The 17812-nt window shown below is 47.3% G+C and overlaps 26 non-coding genes across 26 annotated transcripts; all 26 read left to right on the top strand.

The window, feature by feature from the left end:
• Positions 1 to 478: 478 nt before the first annotated feature.
• Positions 479 to 597, top strand: TRNAL-CAA (transfer RNA leucine (anticodon CAA)). Its single transcript has 2 exons — positions 479 to 516; positions 552 to 597. It is a non-coding gene; the product is annotated as a tRNA-Leu (tRNA).
• Positions 598 to 842: 245 nt separating this feature from the next.
• Positions 843 to 961, top strand: TRNAL-UAA (transfer RNA leucine (anticodon UAA)). Its single transcript has 2 exons — positions 843 to 880; positions 916 to 961. It is a non-coding gene; the product is annotated as a tRNA-Leu (tRNA).
• A 246-nt stretch (positions 962 to 1207) lies between these two features.
• On the top strand, positions 1208 to 1326 carry TRNAL-UAA (transfer RNA leucine (anticodon UAA)). Its single transcript has 2 exons — positions 1208 to 1245; positions 1281 to 1326. It is a non-coding gene; the product is annotated as a tRNA-Leu (tRNA).
• A 979-nt stretch (positions 1327 to 2305) lies between these two features.
• Positions 2306 to 2424, top strand: TRNAL-UAA (transfer RNA leucine (anticodon UAA)). The gene is made up of 2 exons: positions 2306 to 2343; positions 2379 to 2424. It is a non-coding gene; the product is annotated as a tRNA-Leu (tRNA).
• A 65-nt stretch (positions 2425 to 2489) lies between these two features.
• TRNAL-UAA (transfer RNA leucine (anticodon UAA)) lies at positions 2490 to 2608 on the top strand. The gene is made up of 2 exons: positions 2490 to 2527; positions 2563 to 2608. It is a non-coding gene; the product is annotated as a tRNA-Leu (tRNA).
• Positions 2609 to 3041: 433 nt separating this feature from the next.
• TRNAL-UAA (transfer RNA leucine (anticodon UAA)) lies at positions 3042 to 3160 on the top strand. Its single transcript has 2 exons — positions 3042 to 3079; positions 3115 to 3160. It is a non-coding gene; the product is annotated as a tRNA-Leu (tRNA).
• A 613-nt stretch (positions 3161 to 3773) lies between these two features.
• TRNAL-UAA (transfer RNA leucine (anticodon UAA)) lies at positions 3774 to 3892 on the top strand. The gene is made up of 2 exons: positions 3774 to 3811; positions 3847 to 3892. It is a non-coding gene; the product is annotated as a tRNA-Leu (tRNA).
• A 64-nt stretch (positions 3893 to 3956) lies between these two features.
• Positions 3957 to 4075, top strand: TRNAL-CAA (transfer RNA leucine (anticodon CAA)). The gene is made up of 2 exons: positions 3957 to 3994; positions 4030 to 4075. It is a non-coding gene; the product is annotated as a tRNA-Leu (tRNA).
• A 791-nt stretch (positions 4076 to 4866) lies between these two features.
• Positions 4867 to 4988, top strand: TRNAL-UAA (transfer RNA leucine (anticodon UAA)). Its single transcript has 2 exons — positions 4867 to 4904; positions 4943 to 4988. It is a non-coding gene; the product is annotated as a tRNA-Leu (tRNA).
• Positions 4989 to 5236: 248 nt separating this feature from the next.
• TRNAL-UAA (transfer RNA leucine (anticodon UAA)) lies at positions 5237 to 5355 on the top strand. Its single transcript has 2 exons — positions 5237 to 5274; positions 5310 to 5355. It is a non-coding gene; the product is annotated as a tRNA-Leu (tRNA).
• A 432-nt stretch (positions 5356 to 5787) lies between these two features.
• Positions 5788 to 5906, top strand: TRNAL-CAA (transfer RNA leucine (anticodon CAA)). Its single transcript has 2 exons — positions 5788 to 5825; positions 5861 to 5906. It is a non-coding gene; the product is annotated as a tRNA-Leu (tRNA).
• A 795-nt stretch (positions 5907 to 6701) lies between these two features.
• TRNAL-CAA (transfer RNA leucine (anticodon CAA)) lies at positions 6702 to 6820 on the top strand. The gene is made up of 2 exons: positions 6702 to 6739; positions 6775 to 6820. It is a non-coding gene; the product is annotated as a tRNA-Leu (tRNA).
• Positions 6821 to 7613: 793 nt separating this feature from the next.
• TRNAL-UAA (transfer RNA leucine (anticodon UAA)) lies at positions 7614 to 7735 on the top strand. The gene is made up of 2 exons: positions 7614 to 7651; positions 7690 to 7735. It is a non-coding gene; the product is annotated as a tRNA-Leu (tRNA).
• Positions 7736 to 7983: 248 nt separating this feature from the next.
• On the top strand, positions 7984 to 8102 carry TRNAL-UAA (transfer RNA leucine (anticodon UAA)). The gene is made up of 2 exons: positions 7984 to 8021; positions 8057 to 8102. It is a non-coding gene; the product is annotated as a tRNA-Leu (tRNA).
• Positions 8103 to 8534: 432 nt separating this feature from the next.
• TRNAL-CAA (transfer RNA leucine (anticodon CAA)) lies at positions 8535 to 8653 on the top strand. Its single transcript has 2 exons — positions 8535 to 8572; positions 8608 to 8653. It is a non-coding gene; the product is annotated as a tRNA-Leu (tRNA).
• A 795-nt stretch (positions 8654 to 9448) lies between these two features.
• Positions 9449 to 9567, top strand: TRNAL-CAA (transfer RNA leucine (anticodon CAA)). Its single transcript has 2 exons — positions 9449 to 9486; positions 9522 to 9567. It is a non-coding gene; the product is annotated as a tRNA-Leu (tRNA).
• Positions 9568 to 10360: 793 nt separating this feature from the next.
• TRNAL-UAA (transfer RNA leucine (anticodon UAA)) lies at positions 10361 to 10482 on the top strand. The gene is made up of 2 exons: positions 10361 to 10398; positions 10437 to 10482. It is a non-coding gene; the product is annotated as a tRNA-Leu (tRNA).
• Positions 10483 to 10730: 248 nt separating this feature from the next.
• Positions 10731 to 10849, top strand: TRNAL-UAA (transfer RNA leucine (anticodon UAA)). The gene is made up of 2 exons: positions 10731 to 10768; positions 10804 to 10849. It is a non-coding gene; the product is annotated as a tRNA-Leu (tRNA).
• Positions 10850 to 11281: 432 nt separating this feature from the next.
• TRNAL-CAA (transfer RNA leucine (anticodon CAA)) lies at positions 11282 to 11400 on the top strand. The gene is made up of 2 exons: positions 11282 to 11319; positions 11355 to 11400. It is a non-coding gene; the product is annotated as a tRNA-Leu (tRNA).
• A 611-nt stretch (positions 11401 to 12011) lies between these two features.
• Positions 12012 to 12130, top strand: TRNAL-CAA (transfer RNA leucine (anticodon CAA)). Its single transcript has 2 exons — positions 12012 to 12049; positions 12085 to 12130. It is a non-coding gene; the product is annotated as a tRNA-Leu (tRNA).
• Positions 12131 to 12924: 794 nt separating this feature from the next.
• TRNAL-UAA (transfer RNA leucine (anticodon UAA)) lies at positions 12925 to 13046 on the top strand. The gene is made up of 2 exons: positions 12925 to 12962; positions 13001 to 13046. It is a non-coding gene; the product is annotated as a tRNA-Leu (tRNA).
• Positions 13047 to 13294: 248 nt separating this feature from the next.
• Positions 13295 to 13413, top strand: TRNAL-UAA (transfer RNA leucine (anticodon UAA)). Its single transcript has 2 exons — positions 13295 to 13332; positions 13368 to 13413. It is a non-coding gene; the product is annotated as a tRNA-Leu (tRNA).
• A 432-nt stretch (positions 13414 to 13845) lies between these two features.
• Positions 13846 to 13964, top strand: TRNAL-CAA (transfer RNA leucine (anticodon CAA)). The gene is made up of 2 exons: positions 13846 to 13883; positions 13919 to 13964. It is a non-coding gene; the product is annotated as a tRNA-Leu (tRNA).
• A 795-nt stretch (positions 13965 to 14759) lies between these two features.
• TRNAL-CAA (transfer RNA leucine (anticodon CAA)) lies at positions 14760 to 14878 on the top strand. Its single transcript has 2 exons — positions 14760 to 14797; positions 14833 to 14878. It is a non-coding gene; the product is annotated as a tRNA-Leu (tRNA).
• Positions 14879 to 16724: 1846 nt separating this feature from the next.
• Positions 16725 to 16843, top strand: TRNAL-CAA (transfer RNA leucine (anticodon CAA)). The gene is made up of 2 exons: positions 16725 to 16762; positions 16798 to 16843. It is a non-coding gene; the product is annotated as a tRNA-Leu (tRNA).
• A 244-nt stretch (positions 16844 to 17087) lies between these two features.
• TRNAL-UAA (transfer RNA leucine (anticodon UAA)) lies at positions 17088 to 17206 on the top strand. The gene is made up of 2 exons: positions 17088 to 17125; positions 17161 to 17206. It is a non-coding gene; the product is annotated as a tRNA-Leu (tRNA).
• The last annotated feature ends 606 nt before the right edge of the window (positions 17207 to 17812 follow it).

Below are 17812 nucleotides of genomic sequence, written 5' to 3'. Positions count from 1 at the left end.
GCCTTACTGTTTTGGGATGTCCTTCAGCGAGCACTGAAAAAACGTTTTGTCATTAATTCTCACACAATACGTTATCTTCTGCCAGCAGCGCTTGATGAAGTACCATATGATATGTTTTTCCTCTTGGGTATGCACAGCTTGTGGAAGACACGAATGCAAGACCGCAATGTAGAGCCCACCACCTCTTCAAACGCACACTTCATTCAAATGGCTATCCACCAGAAAAACTTTTACGACGAGCTAGACTTTAGACCGGACTGGTACTCCGTCTTAGAGAACTGTATGACCTCACCCCTTTTTTGTTTGTATAACACAATGTGAAGAACTCTCCATGTGAAGAACCCGCGCTGTGTTAGGCATTTAGTGTTTATGAGTAACACTTGAACGCTTACTTTCGCGATTTGATTGTACTTTTGTTCGCTTGATTTTGTCATGATTGCCCAAATACTTTAAGAAATACCATGGTAAAAAAATTCGTGTCAGAATGGCCGAGTGGTCTAAGGCGCCAGACTCAAGGGAAACCTTGCCCACTGATAGGGGTTGAACGAGGCTTCTGGTCCACGTATGTGGGCGTGGGTTCGAATCTCATTTCTGTCAGTTTTTTTACTTTACTACCAGCACAGATTCAGCGTCTTCTTTTGCTGAGGCTGACATATCGTATCAGAATGGCCGAGTCGTCTAAGGCGCCAGTCTCAAGGGAAACCTTGCGCAGTGATACGGGTTGAACGAGGCTTCTGGTCCACGTATGTGGGCGTGGGTTTAAATCCTACTTCTGACAAACTTTTTTTATTTTAGTACAAGAACAAAGCCAGTGTCTCCTTTGGTTAGGACCAAAGTATTGTGTCAGAATGGCCGAGTGGTCGAAGGCGCCAGACTTAAGGGAAACATTGCCCGGTGATACGGGTTAAACGAGGCCTTTGGTCCACGTATGTGGACGTGGGTTCGAATCCCACTTCTGACAAACTCTTTTTTTATTTACTACCAGCACAAAGTCAGTGTCTCCTTTTGCTGGGCTGAAATATTGTGTCAGAATGGCCGAGTGGTCGAAGGTGCTAGACTCAAGAGAAACCGTGCCAAGTCAATCTAGTTGAACGAGGCTTCAGGTCCACGTATGTGTGCGTGGGAGCGAATCCCACTTCTGACAAACTTTTTTTACTTTACTACCAGAACAAAGTCAGCGTCTTCTTTTGCTGGACCGAAATATTGTGTCAGAATGGCCGAGTGGTCGAAGGCGCCAGACTTAAGGGAAACCTTGCCCAGTGATACGGATTGAACGAGGCTTCTGGTCCACGTATGTGGGCATGGGTTTGAATCCCAGTTCTGACAAGGTTTTTAATCTACTACCAGAAGAAAGTCAGTGTCCTCTTTTGCTGGCCTGAAATATCGTGTCAGAATGGCCGAGTGGTCCAAGGCACCAGACTTAAAGGAAACCTTGCCCAGTGATACGGGTTGAACGAGGCTTCTGGTCTACGTATGTGGGCGTGTGTTGAAATCCCACTTCTGAGAAGCTCTTCTTTTTACTTTACTACCAGCACAGAGTCAGCGTCTAATTTCGCTGATGCTGACATATCGTATCAGAATAGCCAAGTGGTCTAAGGCGCCAGACTCAAGGGAAACCTTTCCCAGTGATACGGGTTGAACGAGTCTTCTGGTCCACGTATATGGGCGTGGATTCGAATCCCACTACTGACAAACTTTTTTTACTTTACTACAAGCACAGAGTCAGCGTCTTCTTTTGCTGGGCTGAAATGTTGTGTCAGAATGGCCGAGTGGTCGAAGGCGCAACACTCAATGGAAACCGTGCCCAGTCATACGAGTTGAACGAGGTTTCAGGTCAACGTATGTGTGCGTGCGTTCGAATCCCCCTTCTGACAAAGTCTTTTTTTTATTTACTACCAGCACAAAGTCAGCGTCTCCTTTTGCTGAGGCTGACATATCGTATCAGAATGGCCGAGTGGTCTAAGGCGCCAGAGTCCAGGGAAACCTTGCGCAGTGATACGGGTTGAACGAGGCTTCTGGTCCACGTATGTGGGCGTGGGTTTGAATCCCACTTCTGACAAACTTTTTTTATTTTAGTACAAGAACAAAGCCAGTGTCTCCTTTGGTTAGGACCAAAGTATCGTGTCAGAATGGCAGAGTGGTCTAAGGCTCCAGACTCAAGGGAAACTTTGCCCAGTGATACGGGTTGAACGAGGCTTGTGGTCCACGTATGTGGGCGTGGGTTCGAATCCTATTCTGACAAACTTTTTTTTACTTTACTACCAGAACAAAGTCAGTGTCTCCTTTTGCTGGGCTGAAATATTTTGTCAGAATGGCCGAGTGGTCGAAGGCGCCAGACTTAAGGGAAACCTTGCCCAGTGATACGAGTGAAACGAGGCTTCTGGTCCACGTATGTGTGCGTGGGTTCGAATCCCACTTATGACAAACACTTTTTTACTTTACTGCCAGCACGAAGTCAGTCTCTTCTTTTGCTGGGGCTGATATATCGTGTCAGAATGGCCGAGTGGTTTAAGGCGCCAGACTTAAGGTAAACTTTGCCCAGTGATACGGGTTGAACGAGGCTTCTGGTCCACGTATGTAGGCGTGGGTTCGAATCCCACTTCTGACAAACTTTTTTTTTACTTTACTACCAGCACAGAGTCAGCGTCTACTTTTGCTGAGGCTGACATATCGTATCAGAATGGCCAAGTGGTCTAAAGCTCCAGACTCAAGGGAAACTTTGCCCAGTGATACGGGTTGAACGAGGCTTCTGGTCTACGTATGTGGGCGTGGGTTGAAATCCCACTTATGAGAAGCTCTTTTTTTACTTTACTACCAGCACAAAGTCAGTGTCTCCTTTTCCTGGGGCTGAAATATCGTGTCACAATGGCCGAGTGGTCTAAGGCTCCAGACTCAAGGGAAACCTTGCCCAGTGATACGGGTTGAACGAGGCTTCTGGTCCACGTATGTGGGCGTGGGTTCGAATCCTATTCTGACAAACGTTTTTTTACTTTACTACCAGAACAAAGTCAGTGTCTCCTTTTGCTTGGCTGAAATATTCTGTCACAATGGCCGAGTGGTCGAAGGCGCCAGACTTAAGGGAAACCTTGCCCAGTGATACGAGTGTAACAAGGCTTCTGGTCCACGAATGTGTGCGTGGGTTCGAATCCCACTTCTGACAAACTTTTTTTACTTTACTGCCAGCACGAAGTCAGTCTCTTCTTTTGCTGGGGCTGATATATTGTGTCAGAATGGCCGAGTGGTCTAAGGCGCCAGACTCAAGGGAAACCTTGCCCAGTGATACGGGTTGAACGAGGCTTCTGGTCCACGTATGCGGGCATTGGTTCGAATCCCTTTTCTGACAAACTTTTTTTTACTTCACTAACAGAACAAAGTCAGTGTCTCCTTTTGCTGGGGCTGATATATCGTATCAGAATGGCCGAGTGGTCTAAGGCGCCAGACTGAAGGGAAACCTTGCGCGGTGATGCGAGTTGAACGAGGCTTCTGGTCCACGTATATGTGCGTGGGTTCAAATCTCACTTCCGTCAATTTTTGTTTACTTTACTACCAGCTCAAAGTCAGTGTCTCCTTTTGCTGGGGCTGAAATATAGTGTCAGAATGGCCGAGTGGTCTAAGGCTCCAGACTCAAGGGAAACCTTGGCCAGTGATACGGGTTGAACGAGGCTTCTGGTCCACGTATGTGGGCGTGGGTTCGAATTCTATTTTGACAAACTTTTTTTTACTTTACTACCAGAACAAAGTCAGCAGCTCCTTTTGCTGGGCTGAAATATTGTGTCAGAATGGCCGAGTGGTCGAAGGCGCCAGACTTAAGGGAAACCTTGCCCAGTGATAAGAGTGTAACGAGGCTTCTGGTCCACGTATGTGTGCGTGGGTTCGAATCCCACTTCTGACAAACTTTTTTTACTTTACTGCCAGCACGAAGTCAGTCTCTTCTTTTGCTGGGGCTGATATATCGTGTCAGAATGGCCGAGTGGTCTAAGGCGCCAGACTCAAGGGAAACCTTGCCCAGTGATACGGTTTGAACGAGGCTTCTGGTCCACGTATTTTGGCGTGGGTTCGAATCCCACTTCTGACAAACTTTTTTACTTCAATAACAGAACAAAGTCAGTGTCTCCTTTTGCTGGGGCTGATATATCGTATCAGAATGGCCGAGTGGTCTAAGGCGCCATACTAAAGGGAAACCTTGCTCGGTGATGCGAGTTGAACGAGGTTTCTGGTCCACGTATGTGTGCGTGGGTTCGAATCTCACTTCCGTCATTTTTTTTTATTTTACTACAAGAACAAAGTCAGTGTCTCCTTTTGCTGGACTGAAATATTGTGTCAGAATGGCCGAGTGGTCGAAGGTGCTAGACTCAAGGGAAACCGTGCCCAGTCATACTAGTTGAACGAGGCTTCTGGTCCACGTATGTGTGCGTGGGTGCGAATCCCACTTCTGACAAACTTTTTTACTTTACTACCAGAACAAAGTCAGTGTCTTCTTTTGCTGCAGCTTATATATCGTGTCAGAACGGCCGAGTTGTCTAAGGCACCAGACTTAAGGGAAACATTGCCCGGTGATACGGGTTAAACGAGGCCTTTGGTCCAAGTATGTCGATGTGGGTTGGAATCCCACTTCTGACAAACTTTTTTTTACTTCACTAACAGAACAAAGTCAGTGTCTCCTTTTGCTGGGGCTGATATATCTTATCAGAATGGCCGAGTGGTCTAAGGCGCCACACTGAAGGGAAACCTTGCGCGGTGATGCGAGTTTAACGAGGCTTCTGGTCCACGTAAGTGTGCGTGGGTTCGAATCTCACTTCCGGCAATTTTTTTTACTTTACTACGAGCACAAAGTCAGTGTCTGCTTTTGCTGGGCCGAAATATTGTGTCAGAATGGCCGAGTAGTCAAAGGCGCCAGACTTAAGGGAAACCGTGCCCAGTGATACGGGTTGATGAACGAGGATTCTGGTCCACGTACGTGGGCGTGGGTTCGAATCCCACTTCTGACAAACTTTTTTTTACTTTACGACCAGCACAGAGTCAGCGTCTTCTTTTGCTGAGGCTGACATATCGTGTCAGAATGGCCGCCTGGTTTAAGGCGCAAGACTGAAGGGAAACCTTGCTCGGTGACACGGGTTAAACGAGGCTTCTGGTCCACGTATGTGGGCGTGGGTTCGAATTCTATTGTGACAAACTTTTTTTTTACTTTACTACCAGAACGAAGTCAGTGTCTCCTTTTGCTGGGTTGAAATATTGTGTCAGAATGGCCGAGTGGTCGAAGGCGCCAGACTTAAGGGAAATATTGCCCGGTGATACGGGTTAAACGAGGCCTTTGGTCCACGTATGTCGACGTGGGTTCGAATCCCACTTCTGACAAACTCTTTTTTTTATTTATTACCAGCACAAAGTCAGTGTCTCCTTTTGCTGGGCTGAAATATTGTGTCAGAATGGCCGAGTGGTCGAAGGTCCTAGACTCAAGGGAAACCGTGCCCAGTCATACTAGTTGAACGAGGCTTCTGGTCCACGTATGTGTGCGTGGGTGCGAATCCCACTTCTGACAAACTTTTTTTACTTTACTACCAGAACAAAGTCAGTGTCTTCTTTTGCTGCAGCTTATATATCGTGTCAGAGCGGCCGAGTTGTCTAAGGCACCAGACTTAAGGGAAACATTGCCCGGTGATACGGTTTAAACGAGGCCTTTGGTCCAAGTATGTCGACGCGGGTTGGAATCCCACTTCTGACAATCTTTTTTTTACTTTACTAACAGCACGAAGTCAGTCTCTTCTTTTGCTGGGGCTGATATATCGTGTCAGAATGGCCGAGTGGTCTAAGGCGCCAGACTCAAGGGAAACCTTGCCCAGTGATACGGGTTGAACGAGGCTTCTGGTCCACGTATGTGGGCGTGGGTTCGAATCCCACTTCTGACAAACTTTTTTTTACTTCACTAACAGAACAAAGTCAGTGTCTCCTTTTGCTGGGGCTGATATATCGTATCAGAATGGCCGAGTGGTCTTAGGCGCCAGACTGAAGGGAAACCTTGCGCGGTGATGCAAGTTTAACGAGGCTTCTGGTCCACGTATGTGTGCGTGGGTTCGAATCTCACTTCCGGCATTTTTTTACTTTACTACCAGCACAAAGTCAGTGTCTCCTTTTGCTGGGGCTGAAATATCGTGTCACAATGGCCGAGTGGTCTAAGGCTCCAGACTCAAGGGAAACCTTGCCCAGTGATACGGGTTGAACGAGGCTTCTGGTCCACGTATGTGGGCGTGGGTTCGAATTCTATTCTGACAAAATTTTTTTTTACTTTACTACCAGAACAAAGTCAGTGTCTCCTTTTGCTGGGCTGAAATATTGTGTCAGAATGACCGAGTGGTTGAAGGCGCCAGGCTTAATGGAAACCTTGCCCAGTGATACGGGTTGAACGAGGCTTCTGGTCCACGTATGTGTGCGTGGGTTCGAATCCCACTTCTGACAAAGTTTTTTTACTTTACTGCCAGCACAAAGTCAGTCTCATCTTTTGCTGGGGCTGATATATCGTGTCAGAATGGCCGAGTGGTCTAAGGCGCCAGACTCAAGGGAAACCTTGCCGAGTGATACGGGTTGAACGAGCCTTCTGGTCTACCTATGTGGGCGTGGGTACAAATCCCACTTCTGAGAAGCTTTTTTTTACTTTACTACCAGCACAAAGTCAGTGTCTCCTTTTGCTGGGGCTGAAATATCGTGTCAGAATGGCCGAGTGGTCTAAGGCTCCAGACTCAAGGGAAACCTTGCCCAGTGATACGGGTTGAACGGGGCTTCTGGTCCACGTATGTGGGCCTGGGTTCGAATCCCACTTCTGACAAACTTTTTTTTACTTCACTAACAGAACAAAGTCAGTGTATCCTTTTGCTGAGGCTGATATATCGTATCAGAATGGCCGAGTGGTCTAAGGCGCAAGACTGAAGGGAAACCTTGCTCGGTGATGCGAGTTGAACGAGGCTTCTGGTCCAAGGATGTGTGCGTGGGTTCCAATCTCACTTCCGTCAATTTTTTTTACTTCACTAACAGAACAAAGTCAGTGTCTTCTTTTGCTGGGGCTGATATATCGTATCAGAATGGCCGAGTGGTCTAAGGCGCCTGACTGAAGGGAAACCTTGTTCGATGATGCGAGTTGAACGAGGTTTCTGGTCCTCGTATGTGTGCGTGGGTGCGAATCCCACTTCTGACAAACTTTTTTACTTTACTACCAGAAAAAGTCAGTGTCTTCTTTTGCTGCAGCTTATATATCGTGTCAGAACGGCCGAGTTGTCTAAGGCACCAGACTTAAGGGAAACATTGCCCGGTGATACGGGTTAAACGAGGCCTTTGGTCCAAGTATGTCGATGTGGGTTGGAATCCCACTTCTGACAAACTTTTTTTTACTTCACTAACAGAACAAAGTCAGTGTCTCCTTTTGCTGGGGCTGATATATCTTATCAGAATGGCCGAGTGGTCTAAGGCGCCACACTGAAGGGAAACCTTGCGCGGTGATGCGAGTTTAACGAGGCTTCTGGTCCACGTAAGTGTGCGTGGGTTCGAATCTCACTTCCGGCAATTTCTTTTACTTTACTACGAGCACAAAGTCAGTGTCTGCTTTTGCTGGGCCGAAATATTGTGTCAGAATGGCCGAGTAGTCAAAGGCGCCAGACTTAAGGGAAACCGTGCCCAGTGATACGGGTTGATGAACGAGGCTTCTGGTCCACGTACGTTGGCGTGGGTTCGAATCCCACTTCTGACAAACTTTTTTTTACTTTACGACCAGCACAGAGTCAGCGTCTTCTTTTGCTGAGGCTGACATATCGTGTCAGAATGGCCGCCTGGTTTAAGGCGCAAGACTGAAGGGAAACCTTGCTCGGTGACACGGGTTAAACGAGGCTTCTGGTCCACGTATGTGGGCGTGGGTTCGAATTCTATTGTGACAAACTTTTTTTTTACTTTACTACCAGAACGAAGTCAGTGTCTCCTTTTGCTGGGTTGAAATATTGTGTCAGAATGGCCGAGTGGTCGAAGGCGCCAGACTTAAGGGAAATATTGCCCGGTGATACGGGTTAAACGAGGCCTTTGGTCCACGTATGTCGACGTGGGTTCGAATCCCACTTCTGACAAACTCTTTTTTTTATTTATTACCAGCACAAAGTCAGTGTCTCCTTTTGCTGGGCTGAAATATTGTGTCAGAATGGCCGAGTGGTCGAAGGTCCTAGACTCAAGGGAAACCGTGCCCAGTCATACTAGTTGAACGAGGCTTCTGGTCCACGTATGTGTGCGTGGGTGCGAATCCCACTTCTGACAAACTTTTTTTACTTTACTACCAGAACAAAGTCAGTGTCTTCTTTTGCTGCAGCTTATATATCGTGTCAGAGCGGCCGAGTTGTCTAAGGCACCAGACTTAAGGGAAACATTGCCCGGTGATACGGTTTAAACGAGGCCTTTGGTCCAAGTATGTCGACGCGGGTTGGAATCCCACTTCTGACAATCTTTTTTTTACTTTACTAACAGCACGAAGTCAGTCTCTTCTTTTGCTGGGGCTGATATATCGTGTCAGAATGGCCGAGTGGTCTAAGGCGCCAGACTCAAGGGAAACCTTGCCCAGTGATACGGGTTGAACGAGGCTTCTGGTCCACGTATGTGGGCGTGGGTTCGAATCCCACTTCTGACAAACTTTTTTTTACTTCACTAACAGAACAAAGTCAGTGTCTCCTTTTGCTGGGGCTGATATATCGTATCAGAATGGCCGAGTGGTCTTAGGCGCCAGACTGAAGGGAAACCTTGCGCGGTGATGCAAGTTTAACGAGGCTTCTGGTCCACGTATGTGTGCGTGGGTTCGAATCTCACTTCCGGCATTTTTTTACTTTACTACCAGCACAAAGTCAGTGTCTCCTTTTGCTGGGGCTGAAATATCGTGTCACAATGGCCGAGTGGTCTAAGGCTCCAGACTCAAGGGAAACCTTGCCCAGTGATACGGGTTGAACGAGGCTTCTGGTCCACGTATGTGGGCGTGGGTTCGAATTCTATTCTGACAAAATTTTTTTTTACTTTACTACCAGAACAAAGTCAGTGTCTCCTTTTGCTGGGCTGAAATATTGTGTCAGAATGACCGAGTGGTTGAAGGCGCCAGGCTTAATGGAAACCTTGCCCAGTGATACGGGTTGAACGAGGCTTCTGGTCCACGTATGTGTGCGTGGGTTCGAATCCCACTTCTGACAAAGTTTTTTTACTTTACTGCCAGCACAAAGTCAGTCTCATCTTTTGCTGGGGCTGATATATCGTGTCAGAATGGCCGAGTGGTCTAAGGCGCCAGACTCAAGGGAAACCTTGCCGAGTGATACGGGTTGAACGAGCCTTCTGGTCTACCTATGTGGGCGTGGGTACAAATCCCACTTCTGAGAAGCTTTTTTTTACTTTACTACCAGCACAAAGTCAGTGTCTCCTTTTGCTGGGGCTGAAATATCGTGTCAGAATGGCCGAGTGGTCTAAGGCTCCAGACTCAAGGGAAACCTTGCCCAGTGATACGGGTTGAACGGGGCTTCTGGTCCACGTATGTGGGCCTGGGTTCGAATCCCACTTCTGACAAACTTTTTTTTACTTCACTAACAGAACAAAGTCAGTGTATCCTTTTGCTGAGGCTGATATATCGTATCAGAATGGCCGAGTGGTCTAAGGCGCAAGACTGAAGGGAAACCTTGCTCGGTGATGCGAGTTGAACGAGGCTTCTGGTCCAAGGATGTGTGCGTGGGTTCCAATCTCACTTCCGTCAATTTTTTTTACTTCACTAACAGAACAAAGTCAGTGTCTTCTTTTGCTGGGGCTGATATATCGTATCAGAATGGCCGAGTGGTCTAAGGCGCCTGACTGAAGGGAAACCTTGTTCGATGATGCGAGTTGAACGAGGTTTCTGGTCCTCGTATGTGTGCGTGGGTGCGAATCCCACTTCTGACAAACTTTTTTACTTTACTACCAGAAAAAGTCAGTGTCTTCTTTTGCTGCAGCTTATATATCGTGTCAGAACGGCCGAGTTGTCTAAGGCACCAGACTTAAGGGAAACATTGCCCGGTGATACGGGTTAAACGAGGCCTTTGGTCCAAGTATGTCGATGTGGGTTGGAATCCCACTTCTGACAAACTTTTTTTTACTTCACTAACAGAACAAAGTCAGTGTCTCCTTTTGCTGGGGCTGATATATCTTATCAGAATGGCCGAGTGGTCTAAGGCGCCACACTGAAGGGAAACCTTGCGCGGTGATGCGAGTTTAACGAGGCTTCTGGTCCACGTAAGTGTGCGTGGGTTCGAATCTCACTTCCGGCAATTTCTTTTACTTTACTACGAGCACAAAGTCAGTGTCTGCTTTTGCTGGGCCGAAATATTGTGTCAGAATGGCCGAGTAGTCAAAGGCGCCAGACTTAAGGGAAACCGTGCCCAGTGATACGGGTTGATGAACGAGGCTTCTGGTCCACGTACGTTGGCGTGGGTTCGAATCCCACTTCTGACAAACTTTTTTTTACTTTACGACCAGCACAGAGTCAGCGTCTTCTTTTGCTGAGGCTGACATATCGTGTCAGAATGGCCGCCTGGTTTAAGGCGCAAGACTGAAGGGAAACCTTGCTCGGTGACACGGGTTAAACGAGGCTTCTGGTCCACGTATGTGGGCGTGGGTTCGAATTCTATTGTGACAAACTTTTTTTTTACTTTACTACCAGAACGAAGTCAGTGTCTCCTTTTGCTGGGTTGAAATATTGTGTCAGAATGGCCGAGTGGTCGAAGGCGCCAGACTTAAGGGAAATATTGCCCGGTGATACGGGTTAAACGAGGCCTTTGGTCCACGTATGTCGACGTGGGTTCGAATCCCACTTCTGACAAACTCTTTTTTTTATTTATTACCAGCACAAAGTCAGTGTCTCCTTTTGCTGGGCTGAAATATTGTGTCAGAATGGCCGAGTGGTCGAAGGTCCTAGACTCAAGGGAAACCGTGCCCAGTCATACTAGTTGAACGAGGCTTCTGGTCCACGTATGTGTGCGTGGGTGCGAATCCCACTTCTGACAAACTTTTTTTACTTTACTACCAGAACAAAGTCAGTGTCTTCTTTTGCTGCAGCTTATATATCGTGTCAGAGCGGCCGAGTTGTCTAAGGCACCAGACTTAAGGGAAACATTGCCCGGTGATACGGTTTAAACGAGGCCTTTGGTCCAAGTATGTCGACGCGGGTTGGAATCCCACTTCTGACAATCTTTTTTTTACTTTACTAACAGCACGAAGTCAGTCTCTTCTTTTGCTGGGGCTGATATATCGTGTCGGAATGGCCGAGTGGTCTAAGGCGCCAGACTCAAGGGAAACCTTGCCCAGTGATACGGGTTGAACGAGGCTTCTGGTCCACGTATGTGGGCGTGGGTTCGAATCCCACTTCTGACAAACTTTTTTTTACTTCACTAACAGAACAAAGTCAGTGTCTCCTTTTGCTGGGGCTGATATATCGTATCAGAATGGCCGAGTGGTCTTAGGCGCCAGACTGAAGGGAAACCTTGCGCGGTGATGCAAGTTTAACGAGGCTTCTGGTCCACGTATGTGTGCGTGGGTTCGAATCTCACTTCCGGCATTTTTTTACTTTACTACCAGCACAAAGTCAGTGTCTCCTTTTGCTGGGGCTGAAATATCGTGTCACAATGGCCGAGTGGTCTAAGGCTCCAGACTCAAGGGAAACCTTGCCCAGTGATACGGGTTGAACGAGGCTTCTGGTCCACGTATGTGGGCGTGGGTTCGAATTCTATTCTGACAAAATTTTTTTTTACTTTACTACCAGAACAAAGTCAGTGTCTCCTTTTGCTGGGCTGAAATATTGTGTCAGAATGACCGAGTGGTTGAAGGCGCCAGGCTTAATGGAAACCTTGCCCAGTGATACGGGTTGAACGAGGCTTCTGGTCCACGTATGTGTGCGTGGGTTCGAATCCCACTTCTGACAAAGTTTTTTTACTTTACTGCCAGCACAAAGTCAGTCTCATCTTTTGCTGGGGCTGATATATCGTGTCAGAATGGCCGAGTGGTCTAAGGCGCCAGACTCAAGGGAAACCTTGCCGAGTGATACGGGTTGAACGAGCCTTCTGGTCTACCTATGTGGGCGTGGGTACAAATCCCACTTCTGACAAACTTTTTTTTACTTCACTAACAGAACAAAGTCAGTGTATCCTTTTGCTGAGGCTGATATATCGTATCAGAATGGCCGAGTGGTCTAAGGCGCAAGACTGAAGGGAAACCTTGCTCGGTGATGCGAGTTGAACGAGGCTTCTGGTCCAAGGATGTGTGCGTGGGTTCCAATCTCACTTCCGTCAATTTTTTTTACTTCACTAACAGAACAAAGTCAGTGTCTTCTTTTGCTGGGGCTGATATATCGTATCAGAATGGCCGAGTGGTCTAAGGCGCCTGACTGAAGGGAAACCTTGTTCGATGATGCGAGTTGAACGAGGTTTCTGGTCCTCGTATGTGTGCGTGGGTGCGAATCCCACTTCTGACAAACTTTTTTACTTTACTACCAGAACAAAGTCAGTGTCTTCTTTTGCTGCAGCTTATATATCGTGTCAGAACGGCCGAGTTGTCTAAGGCACCAGACTTAAGGGAAACATTGCCCGGTGATACGGGTTCAACGAGGCCTTTGGTCCAAGTATGTCGATGTGGGTTGGAATCCCACTTCTGACAAACTTTTTTTTACTTCACTAACAGAACAAAGTCAGTGTCTCCTTTTGCTGGGGCTGATATATCTTATCAGAATGGCCGAGTGGTCTAAGGCGCCACACTGAAGGGAAACCTTGCGCGGTGATGCGAGTTTAACGAGGCTTCTGGTCCACGTAAGTGTGCGTGGGTTCGAATCTCACTTCCGGCAATTTCTTTTACTTTACTACGAGCACAAAGTCAGTGTCTGCTTTTGCTGGGCCGAAATATTGTGTCAGAATGGCCGAGTAGTCAAAGGCGCCAGACTTAAGGGAAACCGTGCCCAGTGATACGGGTTGATGAACGAGGCTTCTGGTCCACGTACGTGGGCGTGGGTTCGAATCCCACTTCTGACAAACTTTTTTTTACTTTACGACCAGCACAGAGTCAGCGTCTTCTTTTGCTGAGGCTGACATATCGTGTCAGAATGGCCGCCTGGTTTAAGGCGCAAGACTGAAGGGAAACCTTGCTCGGTGACACGGGTTAAACGAGGCTTCTGGTCCACGTATGTGGGCGTGGGTTCGAATTCTATTGTGACAAACTTTTTTTTTACTTTACTACCAGAACGAAGTCAGTGTCTCCTTTTGCTGGGTTGAAATATTGTGTCAGAATGGCCGAGTGGTCGAAGGCGCCAGACTTAAGGAAAATATTGCCCGGTGATACGGGTTAAACGAGGCCTTTGGTCCACGTATGTCGACGTGGGTTCGAATCCCACTTCTGACAAACTCTTTTTTTTATTTATTACCAGCACAAAGTCAGTGTCTCCTTTTGCTGGGCTGAAATATTGTGTCAGAATGGCCGAGTGGTCGAAGGTCCTAGACTCAAGGGAAACCGTGCCCAGTCATACTAGTTGAACGAGGCTTCTGGTCCACGTATGTGTGCGTGGGTGCGAATCCCACTTCTGACAAACTTTTTTTACTTTACTACCAGAACAAAGTCAGTGTCTTCTTTTGCTGCAGCTTATATATCGTGTCAGAGCGGCCGAGTTGTCTAAGGCACCAGACTTAAGGGAAACATTGCCCGGTGATACGGTTTAAACGAGGCCTTTGGTCCAAGTATGTCGACGCGGGTTGGAATCCCACTTCTGACAATCTTTTTTTTACTTTACTAACAGCACGAAGTCAGTCTCTTCTTTTGCTGGGGCTGATATATCGTGTCAGAATGGCCGAGTGGTCTAAGGCGCCAGACTCAAGGGAAACCTTGCCCAGTGATACGGGTTGAACGAGGCTTCTGGTCCACGTATGTGGGCGTGGGTTCGAATCCCACTTCTGACAAACTTTTTTTTACTTCACTAACAGAACAAAGTCAGTGTCTCCTTTTGCTGGGGCTGATATATCGTATCAGAATGGCCGAGTGGTCTTAGGCGCCAGACTGAAGGGAAACCTTGCGCGGTGATGCAAGTTTAACGAGGCTTCTGGTCCACGTATGTGTGCGTGGGTTCGAATCTCACTTCCGGCATTTTTTTACTTTACTACCAGCACAAAGTCAGTGTCTCCTTTTGCTGGGGCTGAAATATCGTGTCACAATGGCCGAGTGGTCTAAGGCTCCAGACTCAAGGGAAACCTTGCCCAGTGATACGGGTTGAACGAGGCTTCTGGTCCACGTATGTGGGCGTGGGTTCGAATTCTATTCTGACAAAATTTTTTTTTACTTTACTACCAGAACAAAGTCAGTGTCTCCTTTTGCTGGGCTGAAATATTGTGTCAGAATGACCGAGTGGTTGAAGGCGCCAGGCTTAATGGAAACCTTGCCCAGTGATACGGGTTGAACGAGGCTTCTGGTCCACGTATGTGTGCGTGGGTTCGAATCCCACTTCTGACAAAGTTTTTTTACTTTACTGCCAGCACAAAGTCAGTCTCATCTTTTGCTGGGGCTGATATATCGTGTCAGAATGGCCGAGTGGTCTAAGGCGCCAGACTCAAGGGAAACCTTGCCGAGTGATACGGGTTGAACGAGCCTTCTGGTCTACCTATGTGGGCGTGGGTACAAATCCCACTTCTGAGAAGCTTTTTTTTACTTTACTACCAGCACAAAGTCAGTGTCTCCTTTTGCTGGGGCTGAAATATCGTGTCAGAATGGCCGAGTGGTCTAAGGCTCCAGACTCAAGTGAAACCTTGCCCAGTGATACGGGTTGAACGGGGCTTCTGGTCCACGTATGTGGGCCTGGGTTCGAATCCCACTTCTGACAAACTTTTTTTTACTTCACTAACAGAACAAAGTCAGTGTATGCTTTTGCTGAGGCTGATATATCGTATCAGAATGGCCGAGTGGTCTAAGGCGCAAGACTGAAGGGAAACCTTGCTCGGTGATGCGAGTTGAACGAGGCTTCTGGTCCAAGGATGTGTGCGTGGGTTCCAATCTCACTTCCGTCAATTTTTTTTTACTTCACTAACAGAACAAAGTCAGTGTCTTCTTTTGCTGGGGCTGATATATCGTATCAGAATGGCCGAGTGGTCTAAGGCGCCTGACTCAAGGGAAACCTTGTTCGATGATGCGAGTTGAACGAGGTTTCTGGTCCTCGTATGTGTGCGTGGGTTCGAATCTCACTTCCGTCAATTTTTTTTACTTTACTACCAGCACAGAGTCAGCGTCTTCTTTTGCTGAGGCTGACATCACGTATCGAATGGCCGAGTGGTCTAAGGCGCCAGACTCAAGGTAAACCTTGCGCAGTGATACGGGTTGAACGAGGCTTCTGGTCCACGTATGAGGGCGTGGGTTTGAATCCTACGTCTGACAAACTTTTTTTATTTTACTACAAGAACAAAGTCAGTGTCTCCTTTTGCTGGGCTGAAATATTGTGTCAGAATGGCCGAGTGGTCGAAGGCGCTAGACTCAATGGAAACCGTGCCCAGTCATACGAGTTGAACGAGGCGTCAGGTCAACGTATGTGTGCGTGGGTGCGAATCCCACTTCTGACAAACTTTTTTTACTTTACTACCAGAGCAAAGTCAGTGTCTTCTTTAGCTGGAGCTTATAAATCGTGTCAGAACATCCGAGTTGTCTAAGGCACCAGACTTAAGGGAAACATTGCCCGGTGATACGGATTAAACGAGGCTTCTGGTCCACGTATGTGGGCGTGGGTACGAATCCCACTTCTGACAAACTTTTTTTACTTTACTACCAGCACGAAGTCTGTGTTTTCTTTTGCTGGGGCTGATATATCGTGTCGGAATGGCCTCCAGGGACATGGAGGCCATTCTGACACGATATATCAGCCACAGAAAAAGAAGACACTGACTTCGTGAAAGCTCGCTTCTCTGTAGAATACCTGTACACAGTATCGCGCAAGGCGCTGTATAAGGATCTACTGAGTACACTCTTCCCAACTCCATTGTACTGTTCACTCTACGCCAATCTTCCAGGTCACGATGTGTTGAAGCGAGTGCGCAAAATGTACATTCCACCGAATTCAAAAACATTCTTCTATAAACTCCACTCTGAAACATTGGCGGTAAACGCATGGTTAGAAAGAAAAGGTATTTTCATTCCGTCTGTTAACTGCCATCTATGTGGTGTGCCGGAAACGATTGAACATTGCTTTGTTAGCTGCAAAGATGCCTTACTGTTTTGGGATGTCCTTCAGCGAGCACTGAAAAAACGTTTTGTCATTAATTCTCACACAATACGTTATCTTCTGCCAGCAGCGCTTGATGAAGTACCATATGATATGTTTTTCCTCTTGGGTATGGACAGCTTGTGGAAGACACGAATGCAAGACCGCAATGTAGAGCCCACCACCTCTTCAAGAGCACACTTCATTCAAATGGCTATCCACCAGAAAAACATTTACGACGAGCTAGACTTTAGACCGGACTGGTACTCCGTCTTAGAGAACTGTTTGACCTCACCCCTTTTTGGTTTGTATAACACAATGTGAAGAACTCTCCATGTGAAGAACCCGCGCTGTGTTAGGCATTTAGTGTTTATGAGTAACACTTGAACGCTTACTTTCGCGATTTGATTGTACTTTTGTTCGCTTGATTTTGTCATGATTGCCCAAATACTTTAATAAATACCATGGTAAAAAAATTTGTGTCAGAATGGCCGAGTGGTCTAAGGCGCCAGACTCAAGGGAAACCTTGCCCACTGATAGGGGTTGAACGAGGCTTCTGGTCCACGTATGTGGGCGTGGGTTCGAATCTCATTTCTGTCAGTTTTTTTACTTTACTACCAGCACAGATTCAGCGTCTTCTTTTGCTGAGGCTGACATATCGTATCAGAATGGCCGAGTCGTCTAAGGCGCCAGACACAAGGGAAACCTTGCGCAGTGATACGGGTTGAACGAGGCTTCTGGTCCACGTATGTGGGCGTGGGTTTAAATCCTATTCTGACAAACGTTTATTTACTTTACTACCAGCACAAAGTCAGTGTCTCCTTTTGCTTGCCTGAAATATTCTGTCACAATGGCCGAGTGGTCGAAGGCGCCAGACTTAAGGGAAACCTTGCCCAGTGATACGAGTGTAACAAGGCTTCTGGTCCACGAATGTGTGCGTGGGTTCGAATCCCACTTCTGACAAACTTTTTTTACTTTACTACCAGAACAAAGTCAGTGTCTTCTTTTGCTGCAGCTTATATATCGTGTCAGAACGGCCGAGTTGTCTAAGGCACCAGATCTAAGGGAAACATTGCCCGGTGATACGGGTCTAACGAGGCTTCTGGTCCACGTATGCGGGCATTGGTTCGAATCCCTTTTCTGACAAACTTTTTTTTACTTCACTAACAGAACAAAGTCAGTGTCTCCTTTTGCTGGGGCTGATATATCGTATCAGAATGGCCGAGTGGTCTAAGGCGCCAGACTGAAGGGAAACCTTGCGCGGTGATGCGAGTTGAACGAGGCTTCTGGTCCACGTATATGTGCGTGGGTTCAAATCTCACTTCCGTCAATTTTTGTTTACTTTACTTCCAGCTCAAAGTCAGTGTCTCCTTTTGCTGGGGCTGAAATATAGTGTCAGAATGGCCGAGTGGTCTAAGGCTCCAGACTCAAGGGAAACCTTGGCCAGTGATACGGGTTGAACGAGGCTTCTGGTCCACGTATGTGGGCGTGGGTTCGAATTCTATTTTGACAAACTTTTTTTTACTTTACTACCAGAACAAAGTCAGCAGCTCCTTTTGCTGGGCTGAA

The sequence above is a fragment of the Rhipicephalus microplus genome, chromosome 2 (assembly GCF_043290135.1).
Source record: "Rhipicephalus microplus isolate Deutch F79 chromosome 2, USDA_Rmic, whole genome shotgun sequence".
In the NCBI taxonomy this organism is placed as follows: domain Eukaryota; kingdom Metazoa; phylum Arthropoda; class Arachnida; order Ixodida; family Ixodidae; genus Rhipicephalus; species Rhipicephalus microplus.
Note: the sequence above shows the minus strand (reverse complement) of the source record. Positions and strands in the feature narration are given on the sequence as shown.